The sequence below is a fragment of the Humulus lupulus genome, chromosome 2 (genome assembly GCF_963169125.1).
Source record: "Humulus lupulus chromosome 2, drHumLupu1.1, whole genome shotgun sequence".
NCBI classification, from domain to species: Eukaryota; Viridiplantae; Streptophyta; class Magnoliopsida; order Rosales; family Cannabaceae; genus Humulus; species Humulus lupulus.
Window position 1 is genome coordinate 57,804,923 of NC_084794.1, and position 16,727 is coordinate 57,821,649.

The 16,727-nt window shown below is 33.8% G+C and overlaps 1 pseudogene; it reads right to left on the minus strand.

The window, feature by feature from the left end:
- Positions 1-13,676: 13,676 nt before the first annotated feature.
- LOC133814292 (protein Ycf2-like) overlaps positions 13,677-16,727 on the minus strand; it is a 52,055-nt pseudogene continuing 49,004 nt past the window's right edge.

Sequence of the window (16,727 nt, forward strand, 5' to 3'; positions counted from 1 at the left end):
GTTTAACGTTGATCGTTTCTTGTCCATAGGATGCCCCACGCCATACACACCAAGACGACAAAACTCCCCACATCACCATGCGTGTCATAGAGAAACCTGTTTGCCACCAAGAAGGGAAAGTAAGGGGGTGAGCTAAAAGCCCAGTAAGGAAGTGCAAACAACAAACAAGTAAGATACAACAAATCACAAACACCTTCATTCATCTTTAAACAGCATGGCATCATGATCATAATGGCGTCAATATCATAAACATAAACATATTCACGTCAACATTAACATCATCATTTTATCATAAACATCATAACATCACCATAACATAAACATCATAGCATTATTATAACAAAACATCATAACATCATCATAACATAACAAAACATTATAACATAATCATAAACATCACAAAACATCATAACATAATCCTAAACAATTCCTTGTGAACATGGCCCGCTAACTTGTCCATGCCACCCTTTGAGGTAAACAAGAGTCTCTGGTCCTTGAATAACCTCGGCGCGTCCGCCCATGGAGTTACGTCTTCATATCCTTAGTAACTCGGGTTACGTCTTCTTTATCCTTAACAACCCATTTTGATGTGTCGCGTTCATCACGCTAACATCCATTCATATCATACAAGCCAAAATATCATCACATTATGACATTCATAATTCATAATATTTCATTCCCACAATAGCCTTACCATTCATAATATAACAATCATAAATTCTATCTAACTTCCTTACCTCAGGTCCAAGCTAAGTAAAACCACAACTTCTCAACGAGCCTATACCATAATCAAAACGACATTCCTTAGCTTCACATAATTACTATTTTTCCCTTTCATATAACTCATGTGTGCATGGGCCATGCACACATAGTGAGAGTTACACACAACATACAAATATGCTTAGTTACACATAACGTCATAAATAGAATAATGCTCATTCTACCTATATTGCATGCATGATCTTTCTATAAAAACTGCATGGTTGCATAATAGACATTATTTTGGACGTAAAAGTGGATTTGCATGTAACGTGCATACGTGGAAACGTTGCGTAAATGTGGCAGTTAAAACGATAATTCCATGCGTCTTACTTCTATCGTTTTAAAAATAATAGACTTGTAGCATATTTTGTTTACCATTGTTTATCTTCTTAAAATTACTAGGTTGATTAAATCTCCAAGTTGTTCTTTTTATTTCATAAAAACAATTTTATTTAGCCATTAAAAATACATAAAAGACCCATTTATTATTTTTAAATTACAAAGGAAAAGCAAAGGCATTGGAAATTATTTGAAAAGAAAATACCTACGATTATCATGTCTCCTTAGAAAATAACAATTTAATTTAAGTTAATAGAATTTCATATTTTGATGTGAGAAAAATAATAATTTTAATTGTGGGAAAAATATATTTTGTTTGAATTATTTTTAATACTAAATTTTATGTAACACAAATTCATATGTGAAAAATTAAATAACTATTTAAAACTTTTTAATCTAAACATTTAGCCATTATTTAAAAATCACAAGTGAATTAAATCCAACATTTTTCTTAATCCAAATAAAGAAAATCATAACTTGTAAAATAACCACTCAAATTATATTAAAAATATCACTTTTAAGTTTTACCATTGTTTAGGTTATTTATTTATTTCAAAATACCAATCAAATTCCTTTTAATGAAACACACTTTACATTTTTAAACAAAAATTTCAGCAATCAAATTTATCATTAAAATCACCATCCTTATTTTTAAAACTCATATTTTCTAAAAAATATAACAAAAATCAGTAGGTAATTATTTGTGCAAAAATATCAATTTAATTGTGAATTAAAACACCATCTTATTTTCACAAACATCACTTATCATTAGAGTCATTCTTATGCATACATATCCTTATTTCATCAATTTTTTCACCATTTATTCACAAAATCAGCAAGCATAAATCACCATGAATTTTATCTTTTACCTCGTGCCTCATAAAATTCATACAAGATCATTCATGTTTCATAAACACAATAATTCACAAATCCTAACATTCTCTTATTATACAAATAATTCAAATAACATAACGAACACATATTCATATATAACCTTATAAAACCTTATTCTTTTTTTTTTCTAATGAGTTCATGCATGCAACCCAACAAAATAATAATACAACATGCATGAATAACATAACACAAATCTTCATATATGCCTTTATATTAAACCTAACATGTTCCTGTTATTTTCATGCATACCATAATATATTGATACATAATCTCATATACACCGTATCCTGTTTCTAGATTCATAATTGATTTTAAAACATACAAGAAAAACAATCATGCGTGAACATCACCCCTAGGCCGAAACACCTAGGATACCCAACAATAATTTACACAAAATCCTCATCTATATACACATGAAACCTAGCATGTTTCTAACATGTATGAAACACAAGAAAATCAAACAACCCAATATGCCCAAACCCCATAGGCCGAAACATACATACATAAAATCATAGAATATCATCAACATCATATTTCAATAATCATCTCATTACACATATTATGAACATACAATAATAAAAATCAAACCAACACCATAAACCCCTACCCACGCCTAGATCAATCTCCCATGCATCAACATATTGAAAAATATCCACAAATACAATAACTCAAGAGAACACCATAGCATTAGGGGTGGAGAGTCAATACCTCTCTTGATTGTAAAATCAAGAACACAACTTGATCAACACCCAAGTGATAATCACCCTTGAATACCCTAGGGTTTTTGAAACCCATGAAGAAGAAGAACATAGAAAAAGACTTATGATAATGAGGAAGATAAACCTAAATCTTAAAACAACAAGGAATCATAAGAAAAACCATATATGTTGACGGTAAGAACTCGTCAACGATTTAAGGTTAGAAAACTAAGATTATTATACTAAGGATAGCTAAGAATCAGATGGAAAGAACTTGAATTAACAGAAAAATCAAAACTACAATGGAACAAAGATCATATATTTCTTAAACGTCTCCTCATACAATCAGTTTTCCAACCCCTTAACCTGAGGGGTCGGACCCCAGATACAAGTAGGTCCCAGGGAGTCAGGTCGTACACAGGTGGATGGTTGGCATAGTGGCTTGGGACATAGTGGTGTCTACCCTGACACTATCAGAGTAGTGGTGCAGGACATCGTACAGTCGGCACTGCCACATGGCCAGGGGCACCCAGGTAGTGTCTCCACTCTCCGTACAAATTTGTATTGCCACTACTCATCAGACGTGGATGGCAGGGCCACGCCCCTATCCTCGTCATGGTCGTACATCCCCTATCAGTATGCGTACCTGGTACCCTATGATCATATGGCACTTCTACTTAGTATTTCTAAGTGTTCCTCGTACGCATATTGAGGAGGCTCCACACTTTACATGTCAAGAGAAGACAAGGCTTGGAGGTGCCTCGCTGGTGGCACCTACTCCTAGAATGGACTAAGGCTGCTTCGGCGAGGCACGGGGTGTTTGAGGCGAGGTAAGGTTCATGTGGGAGGCCTAGTAAAGGCCTCGCATAATGAGATGCTAAGGATCCTTTGAGGGTCTGACATAGCGAGTCGACCCTTGGAGACCCTTGTTTGAATGCATTGGTCTATGTATGCGGGACAAGAAGGACATGGCGAGGCTGCTTTGGTGGAGTGACGGGGTGAGGCAAGGTTGCTCCCTCGCATAGCGAGGCTGTATGGTGATCATACAGGGGCGAGCCAAGGTTGCACCCTCGCATAGCGAGGCTGCATGGTGATCATACGAGGGCGAGGTAAGGTTGCACCCACGCATAGCGAGGTTGCAAGCATGATTAGACGGGGGTGAGGCACAATGTCTTGCACGGACTCGGCGCGCGTGCATACAGGAAGCCATCCGAGGACCCTCGCATAGTGAGGGTGGCCCGCGCATGGGCTGCTTGCCAATGACCCTCGCATAGCGAGGGTGGTGTGCGCATGGGCTGCTTGCCAACGACCCTAGCATAGCGAGGGTGGCGTGCGCATGGGCTACTTGCCAACGACCCTCGCATAGCGATGGTGATTTTTCTAGCCTAACGCCTCCAATACCAAGTAAAGCCCATGCCTCTTCGTCCCACTAGCATGTGTCTCATAATCTTTGGGGTGCCTCATAATGTAGAGGTTCACTTGTGAATGGAATTCACAAGGGAAGGATTCCTGTATTCATAATACCTAAGACCTCCTCCTTCTTCTTCCAATATTCTCCTCCTTCTCTCTCTTTCACGCCTCTCTCTCTCTCCTTCCCTCTAATTTCGGCAACCAAAAGCAAAAGAATGCAAAGGCTTCCATACTCTCCTATTTATAGCCTCTAGTGACCTAACATTAAGAAAAGGACTCAAGTGTGAAAAGCCAAATTCCTATCCGATAATTTAAGCTAAATCCCATCATTTCCTCTCCTTACACCTCACCTAAACCCTTATCCTAATGTGAACCAAATCAAAAATAAACCTTGTCATTTTTTCCTACAAGATGACACCTTATATTTCTTTTCTTTTCTATTTTCTTTTCTTTTCATAATTAAAAGGAAAAATGCTCAAGACTCACATTAGATCTAGATTCATACTACCCTTTCCTTTTCTATAATGGGAACAATAACTAAATAAATTAATAAAAGAAAAATAAAATGCATTCACATACACACACACTCACATTTCAGCACACACTTAAAATAAAATAAAAACCTATTTTAATCACATCAATTGTCACACTTATTTAAAATGTAACACTAATAGTAATATAAACAAGTTACACAATTATTCACATATTAAAAATAAATAATCAAACACACAATTAACAAATTTAAATTCAAAAAAATTATACCAAACAATTCTAACAATTAATTTAGATTAACAACAACTAAATAAAGCAAACAACAACTAATTCAAATAAACATCATTTAAATAAAACAATTTACCACACCTAACACTTAAATAAAATAAAGCATAAAATTTTAATAAACTAAAAAAAAATAATTTGGTGCATTATAGTATTTTATGTTTATGTCATATGGGTTTCGGTCTATAGGGAAATTAGCAATGCATGTTGGTCATTTTCTTATTTTCTTTGATGTCACCTACACTCATTAGGAACATGCTAGGTTATTTGGTTAATTGAGAATTTATCTTAAGTCTTTTAAAGAAATGTTAAGTTGATAATACATGAAGGTTATAGTGTGAGTTTTGTGAAGCATGATGTAAAGATGAATTTCATGATTAATTATACTTGCTTATTTTGTGAATAATTGGTGAAAAAGTTTGGTGAAATAGTGATTTGCATGCATAAGTGATGTCCCAAATGCTATGTCGATTTTATGAAATTAAAAGGGTATTTTAAGTCACAATAAAATGATATTTTTACTCAAATAAATACCTACAGAATTTTTATATATTTTTAGAGAATATGAGGTTTTAAAATTCAATATGGTAATTTTTTAGAGTGTATATGGTTGCTGGAATTTTGGTAAAATATTGGAAAGTTGTTTTTAAACAAAAAGAAAATTTGTGTATTTGTAAAATTATATAACCCTAAGTCATGACAACATTAAAAATTGTATTTTTAAATCTAACCATGAGTGTTCATTTTAATAGACATGAGTTTTTTTAAAATGAAGAAAAAAAATGTTGAGAATAATTCACTTGTGATTTTTAAATAAATTAAATGGTAGCTGAAAGTTTAGTTTAATAAGTTTAAAATAATTATTTAATTGTCACATATGAATTTATGTTACATAAAATTAAGTCTTAAAATAATTCAAGCAAAATATATTTTTCCCACACTTAAAATTTTTATTTTTCTCACATCAATTATGTAATTCTATTAATTAAAATTAAATTGATATTTTCTAAGGAAACATGGTAATCATAGGTATTTTAAATAAATTTCAAGCCTTTGTTATTTCTTTGTAATTTGAAAATAATAAATAGATTTATCACATATATTTTTAAATGGCTAAATAAAATTATTTTTATGAAATAAAAATAATGTCTTGTGAGATTTAATCAACCTAGTAATTTTAAGAAGATAAATAATGGTAAACAAAGCATGTTACAAGTCTATTATTTTTAAAAATGATAGAAGTAAGGTGCGTATAATTACCATTTTAAACGCCACATTTACGCAACATTCTCACGTATGCATGTTACATGCAAATTCACTTTTACGTCCAAAATTATGTCTATTATGCAACCATGTAGTTTTTATAGAAAAATCATGCACGCAATATAGGTATAATGTGCATTATTCTTTTCATGACCTTATGTGTAACTAGGCATATTTTATGTTGTGAGTAACTCTTACCATGTGTGCATGGCCAATGCACACATGAGTTATATGAGAAGGCAAAATAGTAATTATGTGAAGCTAAGGAATGTCGTTTTGATTATGGTATAGGCTTGTTGAGAAGTTGTCATTTTACTTAGCTTGGACCTGAGGTAAGGAAGTTAGATAGAATTTATGATTGTTATGCTATGAATTGTAAGACCGTTTGTTTGAATGAAAATGTTATGAATTATGAAATGCTAAAATGTGATGATATGCTTGTATGAATGTTGTATGATATGAATGGATGTTAGTGTGATGAACGCGACACATCAAATAAAGAGGTTACTAAGGATATGAAGACGTAACCGAGCTATATGTAATGGTTGTTAGCGTGTTGAACGCGACACAACAAATGGGTTACTAAGGATATGAAGACGTACCCCGAGTTACTAAGGATATAAAGACGTAACTACAAGGGCGGACGCGCCAAGGTTATTCAAGGACCAGAGATCCTGTTTACCTCAAAGGGTGACATGGACAAGTTAGCAGGCCATGTTCACAAGGAAATGTTTATCATGATGTTATGATGTTTTGATGTTTTGTTAAGTTATGATGTTTATGATATGACGATGACGTTATGTTGACATGAATATGTTTATGTTTATAATATTGACGCCATTTTTATGATGATGCTATGATGTATAAAGATGAATGAAAGTGTTTGTGATTTATTGTATATTCTTGTTTGTTGTTTGTATTTCCTTAGTAGGCTTTTAGCTCACCCCCTTACTTTTCCTTCCAGGTAGCAAATAGGTTTCTATATGGCATGCGTGGTGCTGTGGGGAGTTCTGTCATCCTGGTGTGTATGGCGTGGGGCATCCAATGGACGAGAAACGATCAATTCTAAACGCCATTTTATTTTAATAATGTTATGTTTATTGGGATTTTCTTAAAATTGTCAGTGAGACTTAAACTTTTGGATGTTTTAGAACTTTGCATGAAAACTGATATTTTTATTTTAAACTTTTAGACCCAACTTGCATGTTTTAAGCAAGACCCCATTGAAACCTTTATAATAAGTGGCTTTCTATTATAAACCAATGAAAATGTGAATGTTTTATTAAGTATGAGTTAAGGGCATTTTACAAATAGTATTAGAGACGATCGTCCATGATTTCCAAGGACCACTCCCCCCATACACGCTAAAGATGAGAAAATCTCACCTCACAACGTCGTAAGTATTTGTTTATGTGTTATTACTTGTTTCTGATTTATTTAATTTTGTATAGTTTCGTAACTGCAGTAGTAAAATGCCTCCTGTAATAAAAATGACTAAGAAACAATTACTTAAGGAGATTCGTGCGATACCTAATGTCCAGCTTGACGAGGACCCCTACGATTGGCGCATAGCAGTCTTGAAAACGACAAAGGAGGTCTATGATCGCTTCCAAGGGATGATGAATAAAAGGGGAGCCTTACTATGGCCCATTGAGGAACATTGGGTCTTGAAGGAAGCATTGTCGACATACTCGGAGGCCTTTCTTCAATGGGATCGATCGTGGAACATCGTTGAGTAGGATGACCTGGATTTAGCACCATGTATTACACAATTCGCGAATTTCTGGATTACTACAATTTTAGTTGTCTGGAGTTGGTGCTAGTGGAGAATTTAGAGACGGTACATGGCGTGGAAGAAGAGTTGGCAGTTGAAGAAGTAATTCGAGCCATACCACATTTGACTGTGAGGATGGAGATAATGGTGAGCGCTCCTCCCGACTATTTCCACAGTCCTGAAAATGTCTTTGATTACAGTTCAGGGGACAAGTCCACTGTTGAGGACTAGAGTTCTACTGTGTAATCATTACATGGGGTGCCAATAAATAAACTGGGACATTTCTAAGACTTTGAGGGATATCTCTATTTTATGTTGGCCAATGAGTCGGCCTCTACGCGAGTTTCCTTTAAAGCTTCGAACGCTCTGTTGAACTTGGAAGACAACTTCTTCCAAGAGCTTATCAAATGTTTTTTGTACGTTTTGAACCACTGTCTGGCAGGTCCGATGATAGTCGTGTGGAACATAATATATCTTAGGTCAAACTCGACATTGTGGGTCATCATCAACGTATTGAACATCCCGAGGTGCTCAGATGGATCTGCATTTCCATCAAATGTTGGAATCTTCAGCATCTTGAAGCCAATAGGATACGTAGCTGCTGCAATGTTTGGGGCAAAAGGTTCGAGCTCCTCATCGAAGTCACAATCATCAATCCCTTTTCCAGACAAGAGCTTCTACATTTTCTCTGCCATCAAGGCTAGTCGCTCGAGGGTTGGGTCTTTAATCTCTAGGTTAGCTGGGAGCTGTTCACTAGCTCCCACCCTATTGTACGAGTTTCATGGGTTGTTGTCCCTCCATGTTCGAGCTTGGTTAGGTGGGACATTCCCATTGTTGCATACGATAGACAAACCTCCCTCATGTCGAGTATAAATCATATCATCATTGTGAGTTGGATACCTCCTTTGTGAATTCAGATGATCACGCAGGTCAGCGTGTGGATCGAAACGAGGACTTTGTGCTGAGCTAAGATGATTCCTCAAGTCGCTCTCAGACCTGTCTCCACGCTACCTTTCCCTCCAGCAACTTCCATTTGCGAAACTTATGGCCCGTGGCGGAAATCAAAGACCTAGATTATCAGCATGTGCCCGTGGGACGTAAGTGTCTACTGACGGGGGAGGATTTCTCCTACTATTTCCATGAGCTGGATCATCACTTTGTGTGCACGATGGTGTAGGATGTCTAACCAATGATGGCAGATGTCTTATCGGTGAGGTTATCCTCATTCCACCAGGATGAACTTAATTAAACTGCCTCGTAACTACCCCGATGTTCCGAGTTCTCTACACCTAAGGTTCTGATCGCGGTGCAGCAGGATTCGCTGGGGTGTTTTGTCTCTTTGAATTTATCCCTATTCACCCTCATAGGTTATTACTGGCATTCCTGGGAATCTGTGCGGAAGGCACAGAGCTGGGGTTCGCAATTCTAATCGACCGACATACATGCGGATGATGGTTCCTATGATGATTAGTTGGCTGAGAACTTCGGTGATTTTGCTTTGATGGTATAGAGCTCGAAGTTGCGGTCCTGACAAAATGACTGGGCTTTGACTGATCTTTCCCATGGGACTTATAGGACCCACTTTGCCTCTTTCCGACATTAGCATAGGTTGCAAGAAGGGGTAATCGAGCTAGGACCTCCTCGATGTGTCTGTTTGCCCTAGCGAGATGGCTCCTTAATTGGGAATTCGCCATCTCAATGGCTATTAGATATCCTGGATTGAGATTTTGTGGGTGTGATGCTGAACTCCTAGTGTCGTCTTGGCCCACTAATTGTTTCTCAGAACGTTGCTGAACATCTGGGCTCTTTTAAGTGGGAACGACTGTATAATGCGCCTCTTGCCCACCAGCCTATTCCCTTTCGTTGTCATGCATCGATCGAATCACCACCATGATGAACATCGAGTGAAACTTGTAAAGGATTAAGCACTAATTTCTCTCAATGAAAGCACCAAACTGTTGACGCGGTTTTTTTTCCAACATTTGATTTAGAAATCTAATAAGAGTATTATTGCTTATTTGCAAACCATAATGAACTTATATGAACCCTTTCGTACACACACAATTTTACGTGGTTCAGTGGTTAAAATCTACCTAGCCCACGAGACAACATTATTGCTCTTCTCACACAATTTTTGCAAAGTTTCAGTATTACAAAAAGGCAGTCCCTTTTCCTGTCCATTATCCAAGATATTTACAGTGGAATTTCTTGGACAGTTTTGGGTAATCATGTGCATAAATATGGTAAACATTCAATAAAGATAATTCCCATTGACACAGGGATACAATTGCCTAACAGGTTATACTCCTGTTATCTCAAACAATAAATGTGCAATACAGTCTGGACATTAATGAACGTATAGTATGCCTCCAAATCTCTTGAGATCCTTTAGTATGCGTCATGACCAGGTTTCCACGAGCTGATCATATTCATAGCGCCCTAAAGGGGATCCGGGCACTACATGTCTTGAACGAGACCATCATCCTAAGAGGCAACCTGCCAATTACCTGAATGTTGTGCTGCCAAGTTCTAACTCGAGCTGCTCAAATCATCATTAGCTAGATATTCTACTCGTCTGCTTTTCCTTATATTCATCTGCCAACTGTACCCCTATTTGAGTGATTAAACTTGTGCTATTTTTTAGGGTGCAACACTTTTCTCCATTAAAAATTAAAAAAAAAAACTACACCTTAATAATAATGTGAAAAAAAATTCATATTTACATTTTTAAAATGTCACGTTTATATATACATAGCTTCAAGGTATAATTTATTTGGTGTACTAGCATTATTTATCTCATTCAAAAGACATTAATCCAAAATTCAAGCAATTATTTATCCATTCAAAATCACAAACTTGGATTAAAACTACATTTTTTCTTCATAAAATATATACAAAAAATGCGCATGTATTAATTTGATAAAAACACCATTTATATGTGAAATAAAATGCATTTTTGGTTACATGAACTCATACATCATTTTGGGGCATCACTTGAGCATATCAAACATTGTTTCACCATTATATTCACAAATTATAAAATCAAAACAGCAAGCATAATTAACATGATACTCACTTTTAAATCATGCTTAAATAATTACTCAAACCAAAACCTCCATGTTTCATCAAATCATCATTTATAAGAGACTTAAGACAATTTTCCAATTTAGCCAAATAACCTAGCATATATTCTAATGAGTGTATGTAACATCAATTAAAATAGAAAGACCAACATGCATCAATACCCTATTGGCTGAAACCCTCTTGATCAACATCTCATATTTCTTTTTGCATTTTACAAGAGCATGAAAGGAAACAACACAGCCCCAAACATACCCCTATGCCGAAACACACATAGGGTTCCACAACAAAATACATCACAAAATTTTCATGTATTTTAAGAAACTAAAACTTATGGTCTATAATCCATGCATGCAGCTATGGCTAAGAGTATGCAAATAGATTTGAAGATGGCCACAGGTGAAAAAATTTCTTCATAATTAACTCTTTTTTCTATGTGTAGCCCTTTGCTAGTAGCCTTGCTTTGAAAGTCTCTACTTTCCCATCTGCTCCTCTCTTTTTCTTGAATATCCATTTGCAACCAACAGGTTTAACATTCTTAGGTGAATCTTCAAGAGTCCAAAATGAATTGGAATAAATCAATACCATTTCAAGGTCCATGGTGTTTAGCCATTTTTCTTTGTCAGAATCTTCCATTGCATCTCTATAAGTCAATGGATCATCCACTACAAGAAAAAACATTATTTATAACACTTAAAAACTGCTAACCGGGAGTATTGATAACACTTCTGAAAACGCTAACATAGCCCCTGTTATTAAAAGTCCTGTCTTTTCTATAACAGTATTCGAATGTTATGTTCGATGTTATCTTAAACTATTTAATAACACATTTTTAGTTGGTATAATATTCAAATAATAACATTTAGTTAGAGTATTTGATTATAAATTTGAAGTTTAATCTTATACTTTATGCATAACACTTTCCAACTGTTATGAAAATTGTTATATTTGATCATTTTATAACGTTTTTAGTTCATTCTATTATATAAATCATAACTTTTTGTCCCAATTATAATATATTATACAAAAAAACCATAATTATTGTAAATTCTCCTAGTAATAACATTTTGTTATTTTGTAATATGCATTTTTAATTGTTATAAAAAGTTTTTATTATTGTATTTTGATTAAAAAAATCACAATTGATCACAAGTGTAATATTAAATAGATCAAAAAATTTAAAATATTCAATATATATGATAAACCATGAGTATTTTTACATTTGAAGACAAACTACTTCAAACCATGACAATGTCTACTTCAAAAGTTCTTAGTTCTAACTTGAATTTGAAAGCATACATAATAAAATTCTATAGTCTTGCACATCTTGTGCTTCAAAAGTAAAAATCAGAAACATAACAAGATACACAAAAAGTAAACCATGAAGCTTGCTCCACCCTCCAATTCATCATCCATCCATTGTGCACTTGTCTTTGTTGTGATGTTGATTTGCTTAGCTACACAAAAGTTTAAATAATTAATTCTTAAACTTAGAGTTAATAGTAAACTAAAATAGTACAAAAAGAAAGAAAGTTAATAAACTCATTACGACTTTATAAACTGCCCATGCAATTACACTAACTACAGCACATAGGCATGAAAGATTGAAGATTTATGCTTGGTAAAATACTCATTAGAAAAGTTAGCTCAAACCCTTTATGATTATGAAATGAAAATGCAAATGATACACCAACCAAACATATAAATATATATATACAATACATTATAATAAGAAAGATGCTACTTTAGAAGACCATGAGAATCAATGGCTAGTTAATTACTTCTGATTTCAATTAAAAATGCATTCAAGCACAATAAAAGTTAAAGAAACCAATATATATCTTAAATAAAAAATAACCACAAACATCAAATTCAACAAAAATCAGCGAGCATATATATTAGACCAACATGAGCAACAATACCTCAAAACTGTACATGGAAGAATTTAAGTAGCATAAAGATCTATTAAAACTACAACTAGTTCACATTTAGTGTTTAGTGTTCAAATTCTAGTTTGTACTTCCAGTTTCACACCCAATGCATGTCGCTTGCCATAGAAGGATCTAAAATTCAGGAAAACATTATCATGCTAACTAAGTGGGGGTGATACTCTGATTTTATCTACACTGATGTGTTAGTTTTTAATAGAGGTTAGTGAAAAAGCTTCTCACTTTAGGGTAGGCACTATTAAGAATAAGATCATATCCATTCTAAAATATATGAAAATTTCTATATATGAATATATATTTTTCACATTTCTTCTACAGATTGAAAGGAGTTGAGTCTGATCATATATTATAACATTTCTAAGTCTTTCTCAATATGGATTCACAAAGTATTACAAATGCAAACCTATTTGGAAAGATGGTTGTAACTAAAATACAAGTGATATGAGATATTATATGATATTGTTTGGACACTCCAAACTTGTGAAAAGAAACTACTTGAAATATTAATGTGTTATAAAGATGACATAAAGGTGAAAGTGAAACTTTTTGCCACTGTGTCTTGATAACATTTAATGATATCTCATCGAAAACTAGCAGATTCCCAAAACACACCCACAAATAATTAAATGTCACAATCATAAACAAAAATTGAAACACTAATGATATACATTTTCCTCTAAAGAAAAAATTACCTGCAAGCAGCGTACGTATCTCTTCGCATAGCCTAAATCATTCACCAACAACACCTCCAAAGTATTCACCAATTGGCGAGATGATGCCACAAACCTAACATACAATTAGCCCCATTTAAATCCAGTCAGGACATTTAAAGTCAAGTCAAATCATTAAAGTCATACTGCATAGGAGTCGTAACAAATTGAACACCAATGATCTAAACAAATACTTGACCCTTATTGGTGTGAAAATTATCCAACACAGAGACTGAAGATATAGAAAGCAGTAAGAATTACATCACATTAAGACCTAAATATGTCAAAATAAATAATCCTACTTCAGAATTAAGTAATATACCCAAGGGAGCTTGAGAAAAATCGGAAAAACATTATCAAATGCATTATTCTATAAAGGCCATATGATTCATATTCATCCATATCTTAATTCCAAAATGAATTACAAGGGAATCCACATCTTAATTAATATATCAGCAACTACGGTTGTGTGAATCCAAACCATTACTGACTATAATCAACATGAACAAAACAGAATTCAGAAATCCAAATATAAATAAGCATAATAGAAAACAAAATGAAGACTCAAACAAAGCTTGGGAACAACTGCAAGATGAAAACTAAAATAAATAAATAATATAAAAAGTGAATGCAAAGCCAATTCTATAACTATCATATAAACTATAACTTACCAAAGCTATAAATAAGAAAAGAGAATACAGTGCAAATAAAATCAAACTTGTCAAACAACTTGTTGCCATTAAGAGAATAGAGTGAATGTATATCAATATGTATTATCAGTATATTCGTATTTTATTGTTTTAACAAGTTAATAATGAGTTCATACAATCGTGTAAGTAAACTGAAAGGCATTTATAGTGATACTATTTTTTTCCATCATTTTGCAAAAAAGGAAAGGGAGTTGGGGGTTGCTCACGGTGAAATCAAGTCACAGAGAGCAACTGAAACTCTTAAAGATAAGGCAGTAGAAGAGGTACCGAAGAAATTTCTGCCAGCCTACTATATTCACTTGTGTTTCACATACAATAAATTCAATATTATAACACTTAATAGCAAAATACATATTCTATGCCATTGAACCAGTAGCTTGTATGCTATTACACAAGTTCAAATTATAAGATTAAATAAAAGTGAGATCAAGAAAAAGCTCAATATGGAATATAATAATATTTTCTAGTTATAAATTAAAATAGATAAGCTGGTACAGACAAAGAACTAAATCTAAACATCTCACAAAGTGTACATTATACGTGTTTTTAATAATTTCAAAAAGTAAAAGTAGCAACACACACATGGTTCTTTGAGGTATTTTCACAAGCACATGGTTTACATTGTATCAGTTGAATGGAATAATTACATATGATCAACACTTAAATCTCATCAATAATGAATACATTAATATATACCCAAAAATAGAAAAGAGCAAGAAATCAAATGCACAAAGTAAGATCTTGAGATCATTTCAATCTATCTAATCCTCGTCTTCATACATTTCAATGATAAGAAAAAAAATTACAACTTTATACCCAACTTGTTTCCTTCTAATTTATCATTCAGAAATGATTATTTTATTCATTCTTTTATGTTTTTGACCTTATATTTTTTAATCCAATCCAATTTCACATTCCAAACATGACCTAAAAATACTGATGTTGTGCTTCTTGTAATGTTCGATTTGTCTCCAGATATGTTTATGCTTATTTTTATAAGAATTGCTCAAACCATATAGCAAATTAGATACTTCAAAAAAAATCATGAAAAAGATGGCCTACAGTTGTGTTGAACAAGTCTAATGGTCAACCAATTAAGCAAATAAAATTTCTTTAAGATTAATCATTCAAATCTATTTGAACAAACAGAGCATCTTTGATGTTTATATTATAATCATGCTATGAAATCAGAATCATGCATTACAATTTTTTACAACTCCCACTATCATCTTAGACAACTCTATTGTTCATAACTTAAGAAAACAATCGGTTTGGCTCTGGCAATGGAATACACTAATAGGACAGAAAGAGCTTAGGCTAAAAACCTTTCAAAATGGCACATAAATTATGGTCACTTATATTTAACTTCTTATGTTTTGGGCAAAAGAACTACTTTCTGTTACCTTGGAGGTCAGCTCATCTAAAGCTGGATAAGCTTTAGCTTCCAATTCTCTTGTGCGAGCATCAAGACAACTACAAATAGCTTCTAGTGCAACTTCTAAGGCCCAGAATTCGAATGGAAACTCTGCATTGCATGACTCAAGGTATCCAAAACCATCAAAAATATTAAGCTCAAGCGATAATCTAAAATGATAACAAGAAAGCACAAATAGCTTAATATAAAAAGAAAGCACTATATAAGTATTCTAACACTTGTTCTAGCAATGCCACATTCAAGGTTCAATGTAAGCACAAGAACTAGACAAGGAAACTAAGCATAAAACCATAATTTCGTTATGGATTGGCATACCATTTTCTTCGCTGGTTTCAGTTTCATCTCGTACCCCTGAGGCTCTCTCTTCTTCTTCACCATGGCCTTTAGGACTGGCGCTTTTTAAAGGTAAAAGTCTTTGAAGTTCCTCTACAATGGGGATTACATTGTCATCGAATGGATCTCTAAGCAGAACCTATACCAAATGTTTTGTCTCTAAGTTCAGTACATTTCATTTTACTAGAAAAGCACTCTAAATATGCAACACATAACTCAAAACTTTTTTTTTTAACAATCACATAACTCAAACAAAATTAAACATATCAAGATTGAACTATTCAATTGGAAAACAAACATTAAGAAGACCCCACCTCAATAATTTTCTATATCGGTGCTCACAATGCCTACAACAATGCATACCCCTGTTAAAAGGAAAACTACACCAGCAAACAAAAAAACAACACCAGACAGTAGTGAGAATAACTCATGACCATGAGAAAGAAAATCTACACCATCTTACAAAGAAGACAGAACATCAAAAGTAAATTTTATCATGAAGTTTAAACAGCATGAAAATTGCCCAAAATAGCACAATAACATGTCCCAATGCTAGCTACTAAGACCATGTTCTTAAGAAAACATAAGTGAT